The sequence below is a fragment of the Mauremys reevesii genome, linkage group 7 (genome assembly GCF_016161935.1).
Source record: "Mauremys reevesii isolate NIE-2019 linkage group 7, ASM1616193v1, whole genome shotgun sequence".
Lineage (NCBI taxonomy): Eukaryota > Metazoa > Chordata > Testudines > Geoemydidae > Mauremys > Mauremys reevesii.
In genome coordinates this window covers 38383468-38398534 of record NC_052629.1, presented here as the reverse complement: position 1 = coordinate 38398534, position 15067 = coordinate 38383468, and the positions used below count along the sequence as shown (strand labels likewise).

General features: G+C 38.0%; 1 long non-coding RNA gene across 2 annotated transcripts in view; it reads right to left on the bottom strand.

Annotated features, from left to right (window-relative positions):
* LOC120369391 overlaps positions 1-875 on the bottom strand; it is a 64332-nt gene extending 63457 nt beyond the window's left edge. For both annotated transcript variants that reach the window (XR_005583138.1, XR_005583139.1), the window contains exon 1: positions 660-875. This is a non-coding gene — a long non-coding RNA (uncharacterized LOC120369391). The remainder of the gene's footprint in view (positions 1-659) is intronic.
* Between the last annotated feature and the right edge of the window lie 14192 nt (positions 876-15067).

The window sequence follows — 15067 nt, the reverse complement described above, 5'->3', positions numbered from 1 at the left end:
AAAATTTGTTCTCCTTAACCTCTGAGGAAAGGATAAGAAGCAATGGGCTTAAATTGCAGCAAGGACAGTTTAGGTTGGACATGAGGAAATATGTCCTTACTGTCAGGGTGGTTAAGAACTGGAATAAATTGCTTAAGGAGATTGTGGAACCTCTATCATTGGAGATTTTTAAGAGCAGGTTAGACAACACCTGTCAGGCATGGTCTAGATAATACTTATTCCTCCTGTGAGTGCAGGGGACAGGACTAGAAGACCTCTCAAGATCTCTTCTAATCCTATGATTCTATGTTTATGAATCAACCCCTCCATACTTTGGAGAAATTTGGATTTGCATCTTGATCTGTCAAATTGCTGCTATCTTTATAGTGAGTTGTAGCCTCTTTAAATTGACTTGATTAGTTCTGTGTTAAACTATAGTGTCCCTGGGGAGTGAGACCAGATCCTGGGGTGTTACAGTTTTCAGATCAATAGGATGAAAAATATTCTTTACGATTCTCTTAGATTGGGAGACGCTTAGGTGCACATGAAGAACAAATACAGTTACTTGTAGCTGTGTTTGTATTATGAGTTCTACTAAGCAGATCATTAAAGTTACAGTCTCACATCAGTATATGAAACCTGACAGCCTATGCAATAGCTACTGCTGTATTCATACTCACATATCCAAAGATGTTAGTCTAGTGGATCTCTCAACATGTGGTCATCGAAAAATGGGTGGTTCCTGCTGGGGTCTTCCAAATGAGGTCCATATCAGGCACTTCCCTTTTGTTTTGTTGTTCTGACCACATTTAACACCTTATGTTTGAGAGGCCCAACCTCTTTTGCCTTATCTGCACTTTTCCACCCCATAAATTCTATGGTGCCTTGCTTTTCATAGTTCCCCTTCTGCTTAACATCTCACTAACATTTACATAAACGTGCCCATGGTAACCAGAGCAGAACTTTCAGTTATGCTACAGTGAGCTTTGTGACTTTTCCCAGAACATCACCTATTGCCATGTCCTTCATGGTAATCTTGTAACCTTACAGGGATAGGGTCATTCCTGAGTCACCCACTCATGTCAAGACTCCTTAAGCCTGATGCCTAGTGTGTCTAGGCTGAAATCTTACAGGATTTAGTCTGTAGGCCTTGCATTACAGCCTTGCCTTACTTATATACCTAATACATGCTAGTCACTCGGAAATACTTTCAGTCTTATGCTCCTATAATACTACAATTTAAATCTTTTCATCACACATTGATTACATATGAAATGACTGTGTTAAACATGACACTAGATCACAAATAAATGATAAAATGAATGTTATGATTCCTGATGTCAGATTTGTGTCCATTTATGAACTAATTGTCTCCAGGGCAATAAAAAAAAATCTCAAATATGAACACACAAATTTGAGCAAGTTTGGATCTGAATCTGAAATTTAGAGCTCATCTTCATCTATAGCACTTGACAGCTCCAAAGTATTGTGTAAACAAGAATGAATGCTATACATGTTGACTAAAGAAGGATCATAGCAACTAATTATCACCAATACTGTTCATATACCACAAGGATATTGCTTATTGCACAATCTTAATACACAGATGTGTAGTCCCTCATTGATTAATTGCTTCTCCAATTTTTATGCATGTTTGTTAGCTATCAAACTAGCAACACCAAATTCTGAAGGCCCTGTCATGCTGGGAGATGTAGTGTAAGTCAGAAAGTAAACACTGAAAGACATCCTGATTTGGCCTGGTGTTATTACAGCTAATATTTGTAAAGTTGCTGCCGTTCTAGTATCTATGTAGACTTGCCCTCTACTGAATTTTTTTGCCTTGTAGGAATATGTATTGTCACTCAATTCATTTACTCACCACCAGCAATGTACTTTTCCCCGTAAGGCTTTAGTTGAGACAAGAACTCATCTTAATACTTATTTTCATGCAAAAGTGGAGTTTTCAAATCCAAATTAATCCAAATAACTTTTTTATTTAAAATAGCGGGTACTCCCTCAATTTAGTTACTAAGGCATTGCACAATTTATACCCTGTGAATAAACCTTAGGCCTAGGAGGCAATGAACTGGAAAAATGAATGTCATTTCTACACCAATGGTTAAAGTTTAATCACACCTCCAATGTAGACCATTTCTGACAGAATGGCAAGTTCATTTTCCTGAAGGCAGTCAGTTGATAAACATAAAATACTCATAGTAGGTTCAGTAATTTCTCAACTCCTGAAAACTTTCAGAATTCAGCAGAACTAAAGAGCCTGTCAGGCATGTGATTGGGGGTGCTTTATCAAAACTCTGCTGTGGCAGCAAAAAGACTGGTGCATTAATTTACAGGATCTAAACATTCCATAACATAGCATGTAATGTGCTAGTCAGAGGTTACATCTGATATCATTGTGCATATTTTTGTTGACAAAATTCCTGTACTTATAAAGTGCTATAGAAAACAGGATGAATAAATATTCTTAATGTAGCCTAGACTACACTAGAGACATTTCAAGCATCCATTCTTAAATGAGTGAATAACCTGATGTAAGAAACCTTGCTGTATTTTGCATGTTGTAAAGCATTGGGGCCTATCTTGTAGCATCCTCCTCCTACTGGACCAATATCAGGTGAGCAGCCCCTGCTCTTTCCATGATCTGAGCAGCCTGTACTTGGCTGAATAGGGGAGTGGTTACACTCATGAGTGGTTGAGCAGTGGATAGGGACAACCTAGTCGTTTGAGAAGAATTTATTAATGTTTGCTATTGCAGTGACAGACCCTCTCGCTCTAGTTTGAAAGCAGACTAAAAGAAGAACTGAATGGGAGTAAGAAAAAAAAAAAGCCAGGTCAGGAGGTCCTAATTAAATGTAGTAGAAGAAAGTGGTGGGGAGGGTAGAGAAAAGGGAAGGAGGTTAATATTGTACAAAGACGGTGAAGTCAATCCTCTAGTCCTCACAAGGGCAAAATTCCCACTGATTAAAATTAATGGGTTCTAACGACTGCCATGAATAGTCTAAAAGTCAACTTTGCTGACTCTGTATGGGGGTTAGTTAGACAAAAGTTAAAAGGTACAGTGACTAAAGTGAAATCCCTGCAAGTTGCTTGGGCCCTTTTTTAAAGACACCATAATAGAGGCCCAACTTCAATGTATACCCCAAATTAAGAAAAACAGTAAAAGAACTAAAAAAGAGCCACCGTGGCTTAACAACCATGTAAAAGAAGCAGTGAGAGATAAAGACTTCCTTTAAAAAGTGGAAGTCAAATCCTAGTGAGGCAAATAGAAAGGAGCACAAACACTGCCAACTTAAGTGCAAGAGTGTAATAAGAAAAGCCAAAGAGGAGTTTGAAGAACGGCTAGCCAAAAACTCCAAAGGTAATAACAAAATGTTTTTTAAGTACATCAGAAGCAGGAAGCCTGCTAAACAACCAGTGGGGCCCCTTGACGATCAAAATACAAAAGGAGTGCTTAAAGACGATAAAGTCATTGTGGAGAAACTAAATGGATTCTTTGCTTCAGTCTTCACGGCTGAGGATGTTAGGGAGATTCCCAAACCTGAGCTGGCTTTTGTAGGTGACAAATCTGAGGAGTGTCACTAGAGGAGGTTTTGGAATTAATTGATAAACTCAACATTAACAAGTCACCAGGACCAGATGGCATTCACCCAAGAGTTCTGAAAGAACTCAAATGTGAAGTTGCGGAACTATTAACTAAGGTTTGTAACCTGTCCTTTAAATCGGCTTCGGTACCCAATGACTGGAAGTTAGCTAATGTAACGCCAATATTTAAAAAGGGCTCTAGAGGTGATCCCGGCAATTACAGACTGGTAAGTCTAACGTCGGTACCAGGCAAATTAGTTGAAACAATAGTTAAGAATAAAATTGTCAGACACATAGAAAAACATAAACTGTTGAGCAATAGTCAACATGGTTTCTGTAAAGGGAAATCGTGTCTTACTAATCTATTAGAGTTCTTTGAAGGGGTCAACAAACATGTGGACAAGGGGGATCCGGTGGACATAGTGTACTTAGATTTCCAGAAAGCCTTTGACAAGGTCCCTCACCAAAGGCTCTTACATAAATTAAGCTGTCATGGGATAAAAGGGAAGGTCCTTTCATGGATTGAGAACTGGTTAAAGGACAGGGAACAAGGGGTAGGAATTAATGGTAAATTCTCAGAATGGAGAGGGGTAACTAGTGGTGTTCCCCAAGGGTCAGTCCTCGGACCAATCCTATTCAATTTATTCATAAATGATCTGGAGAAAGGGGTAAACAGTGAGGTGGCAAAGTTTGCAGATGATACTAAACTGCTCAAGATAGTTAAGACCAAAGCAGATTGTGAAGAACTTCAAAAAGATCTCACAAAACTAAGTGATTGGGCAACAAAATGGCAAAGGAAATTTAATGTGAATAAATGTAAAGTAATGCACATTGGAAAAAAATAACCCCAACTATACATACAACATGATGGGGGCTAATTTAGCTACAACAAGTCAGGAAAAAGATCTTGGAGTCATCGTGGATAGTTCTCTGAAAATGTCCACGCAGTGTGCAGAGGCGGTCAAAAAAGCAAACAGGATGTTAGGAATCATTAAAAAGGGGATAGAGAATAAGACTGAGAATATATTATTGCCCTTATATAAATCCATGGTACGCCCACATCTTGAATACTGTGTACAGATGTGGTCTCCTCACCTCAAAAAAGATATTCTAGCACTAGAAAAGGTTCAGAAAAGGGCAACTAAAATGATTAGGGGTTTAGAGAGGGTCCCATACGAGGAAGGATTAAAGAGGCTAGGACTCTTCAGCTTGGAAAAGAGAAGACTAAGGGGGGATATGATAGAGGTATATAAAATCATGAGCGATGTTGAGAAAGTGGATAAAGAAAAGTTATTTACTTATTCCCATAATACAAGAACTAGGGGTCACCAAATGAAATTAATAGGCAGCAGGTTTAAAACAAATAAAAGGAAGTTCTTCTTCACGCAGCGCACAGTCAACTTGTGGAACTCCTTACCTGAGGAGGTTGTGAAGGCTAGGACTATAACAATGTTTAAAAGGGGACTGGATAAATTCATGGTGGTTAAGTCCATAAATGGCTATTAGCCAGGATGGGTAAGAATGGTGTCCCTAGCCTCTGTTCGTCAGAGGATGGAGATGGATGGCAGGAGAGAGATCACTTGATCGCTGCCTGTTAGGTTCACTCCCTCTGGGGCACACCTGGCATTGGCCACTATTAGTAGACAGATACTGGGCTAGATGGACCTTTGGTCTGACCCGGTACGGCCGTTCTTATGTTATGTTCTTATGACAAATCCTGCAATCCTTATTCAGGCTTTCTGACTTCAGTGTTCCATTATTTGTCCCAAAGGCTGAATTGCTGCTGACTGTGGAAGGACACTCAGTACTGACTTTTGGATACTATCATATTTTTTAAATCAAAGAACCTTCTATAAATTTTAACAAGTTTTTTAGCCTTGACAAAGTGAAGAGATTTTTATTCTGACTCAGATAAAATAATGGACTTCCTGTGTTTCACACCAGGTATTGAGGTGCATCACTTAAATAATGAATATAATGCGACCTGATTTTATTATGACAGTAATTACATAGAAAAAACCAATTATCTAGAGAGCACTGATTCCCTCTAGCACTGTGCCACACATAGATGAATCTGGACACTGCCTGATTCTAATTTTTACAAACTGAATATAGGATTTAAATGAGAAATAGTTGCTCCTGACAATTGAGCACTAGATTGTTCATCAGCATCATACAAGGGCAACCTGGATTTAGTCTTCATAGATCATTTACCTACTTTGACTTTCAGAAACACAGATATTTTGTTTGACAATCAAGTTTGTTTTCTATTTGTTTTCTACATAAAATAGAATAAGATAGGAAACCAAGTTTTAATTCTAGTGACGGGTGAACCATAGGATGTTTTGAGCTGCGGTTTGGATGAGCAGGATCCTAAAACGGGAATTATAATGATCAAAGTTCACCTAGGCCTTGATTGTCTAGAAATCTGCTTAGAAGCTTCATTAGATCAGACTTTCTAATGAGATTTCCTGGGTTTAGTCTATCTAGGCACTTATCTGGTCTCTATCATCAGATCACCTGGGGCTTGATCCTGCAAAGTTCTGATCACTTTGTCATCAATCCAGCAAAGCACTTATATGCATGCATAACTTTAAGCATGTGTGAAAATAAAATGAAAGATAAACATATGGTATAGCCCATTCATTTATAAGCCAACCCCCCAAGATGTTTGGGTAAAAATAGCAAAAACTGTATGACCCTTTCATAAGCTGACCCTATATTTCAGGGGTTGGAAAATTTTGGCTCCTGGCCTGTTAGGGTAAGCCTCTAGTGGGTCTAGATGTTTTATTTACCTGGAGCATGGAGGCACGGAGCCCCTCAATGGGAGCTGCGGGAAGTGGCTGGGAATGGCAAACCGTGGCCACTGGGAGCTGAGGGGCTCCATGCCGGTGAATGCTCCAGGAAAACAAAAGGTCCTGACCCACCAGTGGCTTACCCTGATGGGCCAGGAGCCAAAGTTTGCCAACCCCTGCAATATTTTAAAAGCTGGCATCACAAGAAACACTCAAAAAGTTTTGCTAGAATTATTTAATGTAATCTAACAAAAACCCTGTTGTTGTTATAATAATAACTGAACAAATATGTATTCACCTTCAGAATTACAGTCAATATTTAAAATCAGTAAATGGATATTTAAAACAAGTAACTTAGAACAATATGAAACTTTAAAAAGTCTTAAAATCCTTCAAAGTCTGAATCAATCTCTTATTCACCAAACAGTTAATTAAACTCAGCTTCAGTCACAGTTGCACCTGCATTGTCATTGTAGATGTCAGCAGTGTCGTCTGCAGACTCAGATTCCTTCTCATCATCAGCCTCTATTGTGTCATCATCAAATATGGCATTATCTTCTGACCTGCCGAGTGCATTGCTGATACAGAATTTCCTAAATGATTTTTCTATCATTTCCGAGGGAATGGACCCCCCCATGCCTCCTTGATCACCTGGGTGACCAGATTGATTTCAGGTTTCATAAGATTCCCGCCTTTTGTCAACTTCACCATGCCTGAGCACATCCATTCAGATCACATTTTGTGTAGCCTGTCTTTAAAGGGTTTGTTCAGGCAGACATCAAGCGGTTGTAGAACTGAAGTTAAGCCTCCAGGTATTACAGCCAAAGTAGTTTTCATATTTCATCCATCTTGTGTGCCCTGAACATGTCCCAAACAAGTGTAGCAGGTTTCTTGAACAGTGCTCCTGGTTTCTTATTCCACACTTTTTCCAGCCATTCAACAGTCCCATTTTCATCCATCCATCCATCCATCCATCCATCCCTTTCTGTGTGCACGTACGATGACACCCACAGGAAATTTAGTGTTTTTAAGCAAGGTTTTTTTTTTAAAAATAACAACAGGAGGAAGCATTGATCCATTTCCCAAACATGATAAAACCACTGTAAAATGGATTTTTTCATAGCCAGTGGTTTTAATTAAAACTTTTTTTTCACCAGCACCGGTTACCGTTCTGTTGCTCGGGAGATCGAATGTCATTGGTGTTTTGTCCATATTTCCTATTTGTGACAGTTCAAATACATATTCCTTTCAATATTTTATAATAAACCTTTGGAAAGATTCGATTTTTTCTTCCAGATCTCTAGGCAGCTTTTTCGCTATCTTTGTTTGCTGACAAAGACAGAGACCATGATGGTTCATGAACTGAATACATCAAACTGCTGATGCAACAAACATTGATGGCTTTACTGACTTGTATTTGTCGTCTTTCGACATTTGCAGAGCATGCAGACGAATTCCAGTTCTAGTGACAATGTACCCATTTTTTTGATATTCATCAACCCAATTATTGAGATATTTCTCCAGCTCAGGAAATGAAGTGCACCTCAATGGACATTTTTTCTTGCTTCTTGGCATGACTTTTAGTGTTTTATTTTTTCATCATTCTCTTACTTGCTTCTCATTGATACAGAATGTGGCGAAATTGTTTGCTTCTGCATATTCAACAACTTTAAGTTTGAATGCTGCGTGATAAGCAGACCTTTTTCTTTTGATTTCACCGTTGTTCATTTTAAATACTAATATGAAAATAGATTATTATTGTAATTATAGATTTTGTAGGACTTTATATAGGAATGTCGCCTGCTTTATCACTGTCAAATTATTATTGTTCTTTGTTTATTTCAAAGAAGCCCTGTAGATTGGCATGTCTGTGGGGATAACAGGCTATTTCAATTTTATTAGCGAGTCCATCAGTTCTGCACATTATATTTTCATATTGACTCGAGACTTATGAGGTCCAATGATAGAAATGCATGAAGAGATCAAATTACACAGTAGTGGACTGACACCAGTGCTATAGTACTATCGTTTATTTCATTGTTCTGATTGGGTTGTAAGGCATAGCATTTTGTGAACTGCGTGGGTCAAATGTTATGCAGATCTGAAGCACTGCTCTTTTAGTATTCCTTTCAAGCCAATGTAGTCCACTAAACAAAGCCTTTGCAACTTTAAAAGGCTGCAGTGTTGACATTGATAAATGGGTTGGCAAACTTTGGTTCCCGGCCGTCAGGGTAAGCCGCTGGCGGGTCGGGATGTTTTGTTTACTTGAAGCATCTGCAGGCATGGAGCCCCTCAGCTCCCTGTGGCCGTGGTTCGCCGTTCTCAGGCAATGTGAGCAGCGAACTGCGGCCACAGGGAGCTGAGGGGCTCCATGCCTGCAGACGCTCCAGGTAAACAAAATGACAATATATTAGATATTCAATTCAATGATTCCTTGGAGATTAAAATCATCGTATTTTGGTGTAGACCCATTTATAAGCTGACCCCTGCTCTTTGATGCATCACTTTTGTACCAAAAATATTTGGCTTATGAACGAGTATATATGGTATATCTTCTGAGCTTCAAAAAAGGTTGGACTGAGCTTGGTTTGAATTTAAGTCCTCAATTGCACATATTAAAACTAGTTTGTTCATATTGAGTTATTTTACTTAGCAGGACTGGACATTATCATAACTTATGTATGCAAGCAGTCCTTTATGTTAGTAGAACTGTGTGTATAATAATAATAATAATAATAATAATAATAATAATAAATTAATATTAGCTAAAAGGTTTGCAAGATTAGCCTAACTTATATTTGAGACCCAATAGGAACTTCATATTTCAGAGAATGAAAATTAATAATTCATTCATGTGACCAACTAGATAATAGAATAAGCAGTATTCATATGAGCTGAATATTTCCACTTGAAAAGGGAAGCTGAGGTTCTCTTCATTATATGCAATGATTAAAAGTTCATAAAATTAAGAAAGTTATTTGCTAAAAATTTATTGAACTATAAAAGATTGTATTCCTTGGTCTCTTAAAACTAAACAAATGTTCTATTTTTTTAAGAACAAAAAAAGGCCTCTGGGTCGAAATACTTCCATAATTTTACCTTGTGTTTGTACTGTGTATTTCATAGTGATACCTTTTTAAAAAAACAACAACCCTAAACTGAAGTCACGATGCTGATACAGTATTTTTGTATCCTGATGTTAGCAGTGCCTTTGTAAAGGGAAGATTAGACTGGGGTATTCAATACACCCTACAGCTATAATTTAAATCAGGGCATACAGCAGGAGATGTAATTTATGTACACTTCTTAAATAATGCAAAATTGATGTACTTATTCATTAGCAGAAGTGGAAAGGAGATCATACTTTTTATTAATAATACTAATTAGATATTTAATATTTGTAAAATGATTTGAAAATGAAAGTGCTAAGAATTATTACTGATGCAGTCACAGTAATTAAAACATAAAATAATAGTCATAAACTGACTTCTATAGATAACTGCACATAACTCCTTGTGGATTTTCAATAATGAAGAGTAAATAAGCAAATCTAATGATCCTCTGTAGGTATTATTTTGCGTAGCGGCGTATGTTGTCCACTTCTTGATCCAAAGAAATGAGATGTGCCAGATGTTCCTATTGCTGATGGAGAACAAAGTAGGAACAAATGCAACAAAGAATCCTGTGGCACCTTATAGACTAACAGACGTTTTGCAGCATGAGCTTTCGTGGGTGAATACCCACTTCTTCGGATGCAAGTGGTGGAAATTTCCAGGGGCAGGTTTATATATGCAAGCAAGAAGCAAACTAGAGATAACGAGGTTAGTTCAATCAGGGAGGATGAGGCCCTGTTCTAGCAGTTGAGGTGTGAAAACCAAGGGAGGAGAAACTGGTTCTGTAGTTCGCAAGCCATTCACAGTCTTTGTTTCGACCCTCAGGAGGAGTCCATGCAGAATCCTTTTTATTATAGCGTTGGTAGGAAGGATTCTGTGGGCTAGTATGTAGTTCAGAGGTGTGTTGGAAGTATTCTTTGAGTCGGAGACGGCGAAAGTAGGATTCTAGGTCACCGCAAAACTGTATCTTATTCGTGGATCTGGAAGGACAAAAGGAGAGTCCCCGAGATAGGACAGATTCTTCTGCTGGGCTAAGAGAATAGCTGGAAGGGGGAGTCTCTTATGGTTGAAAGCTACTGCCATGCTAACAGTAGGTGGCAGTAGAGGAATATATCATTAAATCCAGTGGGTTCCTAGTCTACCTTCAAATCCCTTCATAGGCTTTTTAAGCCAGTAGTGGATAGGGAGGCATTAGCAGCTACTGATGGAGACATGCTCCCATGGGGCATTGTGAGGCCCAGTGAGTACCAGCAACTCTCTGCTGTTCAAATACCCCAGCCCTCTCCCATTGTTCTGAAATTAGCAGGAATTTCTTGCCCATCTTGAGACACTACAGCATTTGGGTAATGCAGCCTCCTCCACAGCCAAACACCCTTTACCCAGAGGGGATAATGTGGTAGAAAACTCATAGCCTCAAAACTATGGAGTCTTACATAAGAACATAAAAATGGCCATACTGGCTCAGACCAATGGTTCGTCTAGCCCTGTATGGTATCTTGTGAGAGTGGCCAATGTCAGGTGCTTCAGAGGGAATGAACCAAACAGGGCAATCATCAAGTGAGCCATCCCCTGTTGTCAGTCCCAGCATCTGGCAGCCAGAGGCTTTGGGACACCCAGATCATGGTGTTGCATCCCTGACCATCTTGGCGAATAGCCATTCGTGGACCTATTTTCCATGAATTTATCTAATTCTGTTTTTTAACCCAGTTATAGTTTTGGACTTCACAACATCACCTGGCAATGAGTTCCATTGGTTGACAGTGCGTTGTGTGAAGAAGTACTTCCTTTTGTTTGTTTTAAACCTGCTGCCTATTAATTTCATTGGGTGACCCCGGTCCTTGTGTTATGTAACATTTTCTTATTCACGTTCTCCATACCATTCATGATTTTATAGACCTCTTTCATATCCCCCCTTAGTCGTCTCTTTTCCAAGCTGAATAGTCCCAATCTTATTAATATCACCTCATATAGAAGCTGTTCCATACCCCAATCATATTTGTTGCCCTTTTCCGTACCCTTTCCAATTCCAATACATCTTTTTTTGAGATGGGGTGACCAGATCTGCATGCAAAATTCAAGGTGGAATTGTGATATTTTCTGTCTTATTATTTATTCCTTTCCTAATAGTTCCTAACATTCTGTTAGCTTTTTTTGGCTGCCACTGCACATTGTGCAAATATTTTCAGAGTAATATTTCCAATGACTTCAGCTATTTCTCTTGAGTGGCAAGAGACCCCACCATTTTGAACGGATAGTTGGGATTATGTTTTCCAATGTGCTTACTTTGCATTTATCAACACTGAATTTCATCTGCAATTTTCTTGCTCAGTCACCCAGTTTTGTGACATCCTTTTGTAACTCTTCAGAGTATGCTTTAGACTTAACTATCTTGAGCAATTTTGTATCATCTGCAAATTTTGTCACCTCACTGTTTGCCCCTTTAACCAGATAATTTATGAATATGTTGAACAGCAAACAGGGCAAACAGTTAAGAGAAACAGGAAAAGACAGATCACAACATTTTTTTCCCTCTGAAGTCCTGAAATTAAATAGCTGATTACCTGAAAGAAAAACTTGCCTGAGATTTTTATACCGTAAAAGTAAAATGGGAAGTCTGAGTTTAGTTTCAAGATACACCATCTAAGACAGCTAAACCAAGAACTTGGTGTCAGCTGACCTGGAAAGTTTCAATAAATTTCAATAGAAGAACAATTTTATTTTGATTTTGCCTAGTCACAGTTAACATTATTTAAATCATTAATGGTAACAAGTAGGCCTGAGAATTTGTATGCAGTAGGCTTATACCTGGAGATATTACTAGTACAGTACTACAGTGCAACTGATAGACATAGGCTTTACATATGTTTTCTCAAAGAGGTCATGCACAGGTGAAGGAAGGATGACGTATGCTACATAGAGTGATAATGAGACATTTTGGTGCTTCTACATTTCCTGCATTTAGTTTTGTAACCCTCTTTCTCCTTCAGTGGCTGTGCTCACTGATTCACACAGAGCATATTTGACACACATTTATTTGAACTTTGTGACTGCTGGAGATAGCATGTTGTCTTGTATTGCTAACACAGAAAATGTCATTTTTGCGAAAAAAATGAACCCTACATTGTTTTAAGCTTACTGCTTATTAGCCTTTCTTCGAATCCTTAGGTAAATACTCACAAGTCATGTGAGACCATTATGATTGTCTAGTATGACCTATTGTCTGACATTGTACAGGATCCTGGAAACTTCTAGTGCACACTGGGCATGCTCAGATGCTGAACCCAACTGGTATGGTAGTATAGTCACATTCAGACAAATATATCATTTCATTTGCATAGCAACAGCTTTACTAGTAATCTGATACCTAGTCTTTCCCCCTTTTTAATTACTTTAACTCCTCTGTTGCAACACTTTTATATCTGAAATAACATAACATATACCTGATTCAATAGATTCAGAAATACTTTTTAAAAATCACCTAATTATACTCTATTTATTTCCTGTATATATCTGTTTGATTGGTTTTATTAGGAGACAATCACTAACCAAGAACTGAGACAGAGCTTTTTCAGCTTCTTCTCTTTAGCCAAGAGCTAGTTGGTCTTGGTTGCCCTGGCAATTATTCTGCATTTGTTGACTTTAACAATGCTAGTGGCTGTAATGGTTAAATCTACTGATACAAATTATATTGTTCCCTTGTCTATTCTTTGCAGAACTAAATCTTCACTCTTATCAGGTATCTCATGTAAATTGTCTCAAATATTTTTAAAGAAACTGGATGATTTCTCTGGTCCCTCTGACTACATATTTCCACAATATGCAATCTTGACTCTGTTGTGTGGGTAATAATCCTTCCTAGGGTCATTTGATCTTAGGTGACCTGGTTGCTTGTTTCTCAAACCTATCAGAAATGTCTTTTATTCCTATTTTGTTTGCTGTTTTGGTTTCACTCACGCATGACCCACATTTGTATTTTTTTATTTCATTGGCTGTACAAAAGTCAATATCCCAGATGAAGGTTCAAGCGGCTTTCTCCAGAAGTCGATGCCTCAAATGGTCACTTTGCATTTTAGATAGGTTCATATCTCTTATTCATATTTCTATATGGGAATCTATCTATATTAGGTATTTAAATGGCTCCTTTACTCTAATAGCTGAGTGCCTCACAATCTTTAATGTATATTCCCTCGCAACAGACTCGTGAGGTAGGGAAGTGCTATTATCTCGATGATACAGACGGGGAATTTGTATGCAGTAGGCTTACACCTGGAGAAGTTAAATGACTTGCCTAGAGGAAATCTGTGGCAGACCAAAGACTTGAACCCAAGTCCTAGAATTGTATCCTAACCACTGACCTTGCTTCCTATGCTAGGATTTTATGCTGCATCCATCAACTTGGTATCTTATTTCCTAAGGAGTGATATGGTCCCCCACTTCCATATAATTGAGGTTTAACTGTGTAACACATTCATCCAAAAGTTCATGTTGTTCTTGATTAGGAACATAATGGGGTGCCATAAGGACAAACGCCATTGCCTGCACCTTATGTGCTTTCTCTGCAGCTCCCATGGCAATCCAGAGAATTTCAAATGTTGATTAAAACAGCACCAATTTTCTGAGTGTTTTTTCATAAAACCATTCCACTTCAGGAAGTAGTTCCCTCACTCTTTCATTCAATATAATTTATGACATATAATGTTTGTATAATATCTGCATTTTATGATCACTCAACTCAATCCGAAAATACTTAAGTTTCTGGAAACCCCTATTTGATTCTGGGGCTGGTCAAAGGCATTAAAGAGCTATTTGCCTAGGTCCATTTGCACATTACATCACTCCATTTGTATATTCATTCCTATACTTGTAACATGAAACCTTTACCTATACCTCAGTGTAATTTGGGACTTTTTACCATTGCATACTGACAGGTATAAAAATGGAATTCACCCTAACGGAGCACAATTACTGATTATGTGGAATGACTGATCTTTAATTGGTTTTAAAATTGGAATAATTTTTATTTCGCTCCCACCACAGTATAGCACTAAAATTTAAGGAGAAAATAGCCTCACATTTTGTAAGGAATGATAAAAAATATCATTTCTGGTATTAGCTTTCAGGGACTTTGGGGCATTTGAGATAAGATCCTTGCCAGTTAAAAAGTTCTGTTGCATTTGCGCTATGGCAGTATTTCTTTTCTCTTTTTTTAGACATAAAGAAATCAAATTTTTCCCATTTAAGATGTTAAAAATACTCTCCTTTATGAATTACTGTTCCAATGGGCATTTCAAGTCCTTCATAATTATGGCTTTGCAGCAGTTAAAGTACTGTCAATGTTCCCATTAAAACCCACCTTTCTGCAGGATTTATGGTAGTGAAAATTTGTACAGGCTGATAATTGGCATACAAATTTTCAGCCCTGGGGACTTACTTTATAGTATTTTTACTGGTTTCAAGGTCTGTTTTGCTCTCCAAGTGAAATTTATTTGACATAATATGATATTCAAATAGCTTAGTTTATAAGATTCAAGAAAATATCTACAGTGTTTGTACAGAAGCTATTTGTCTCACTTCTTTTTA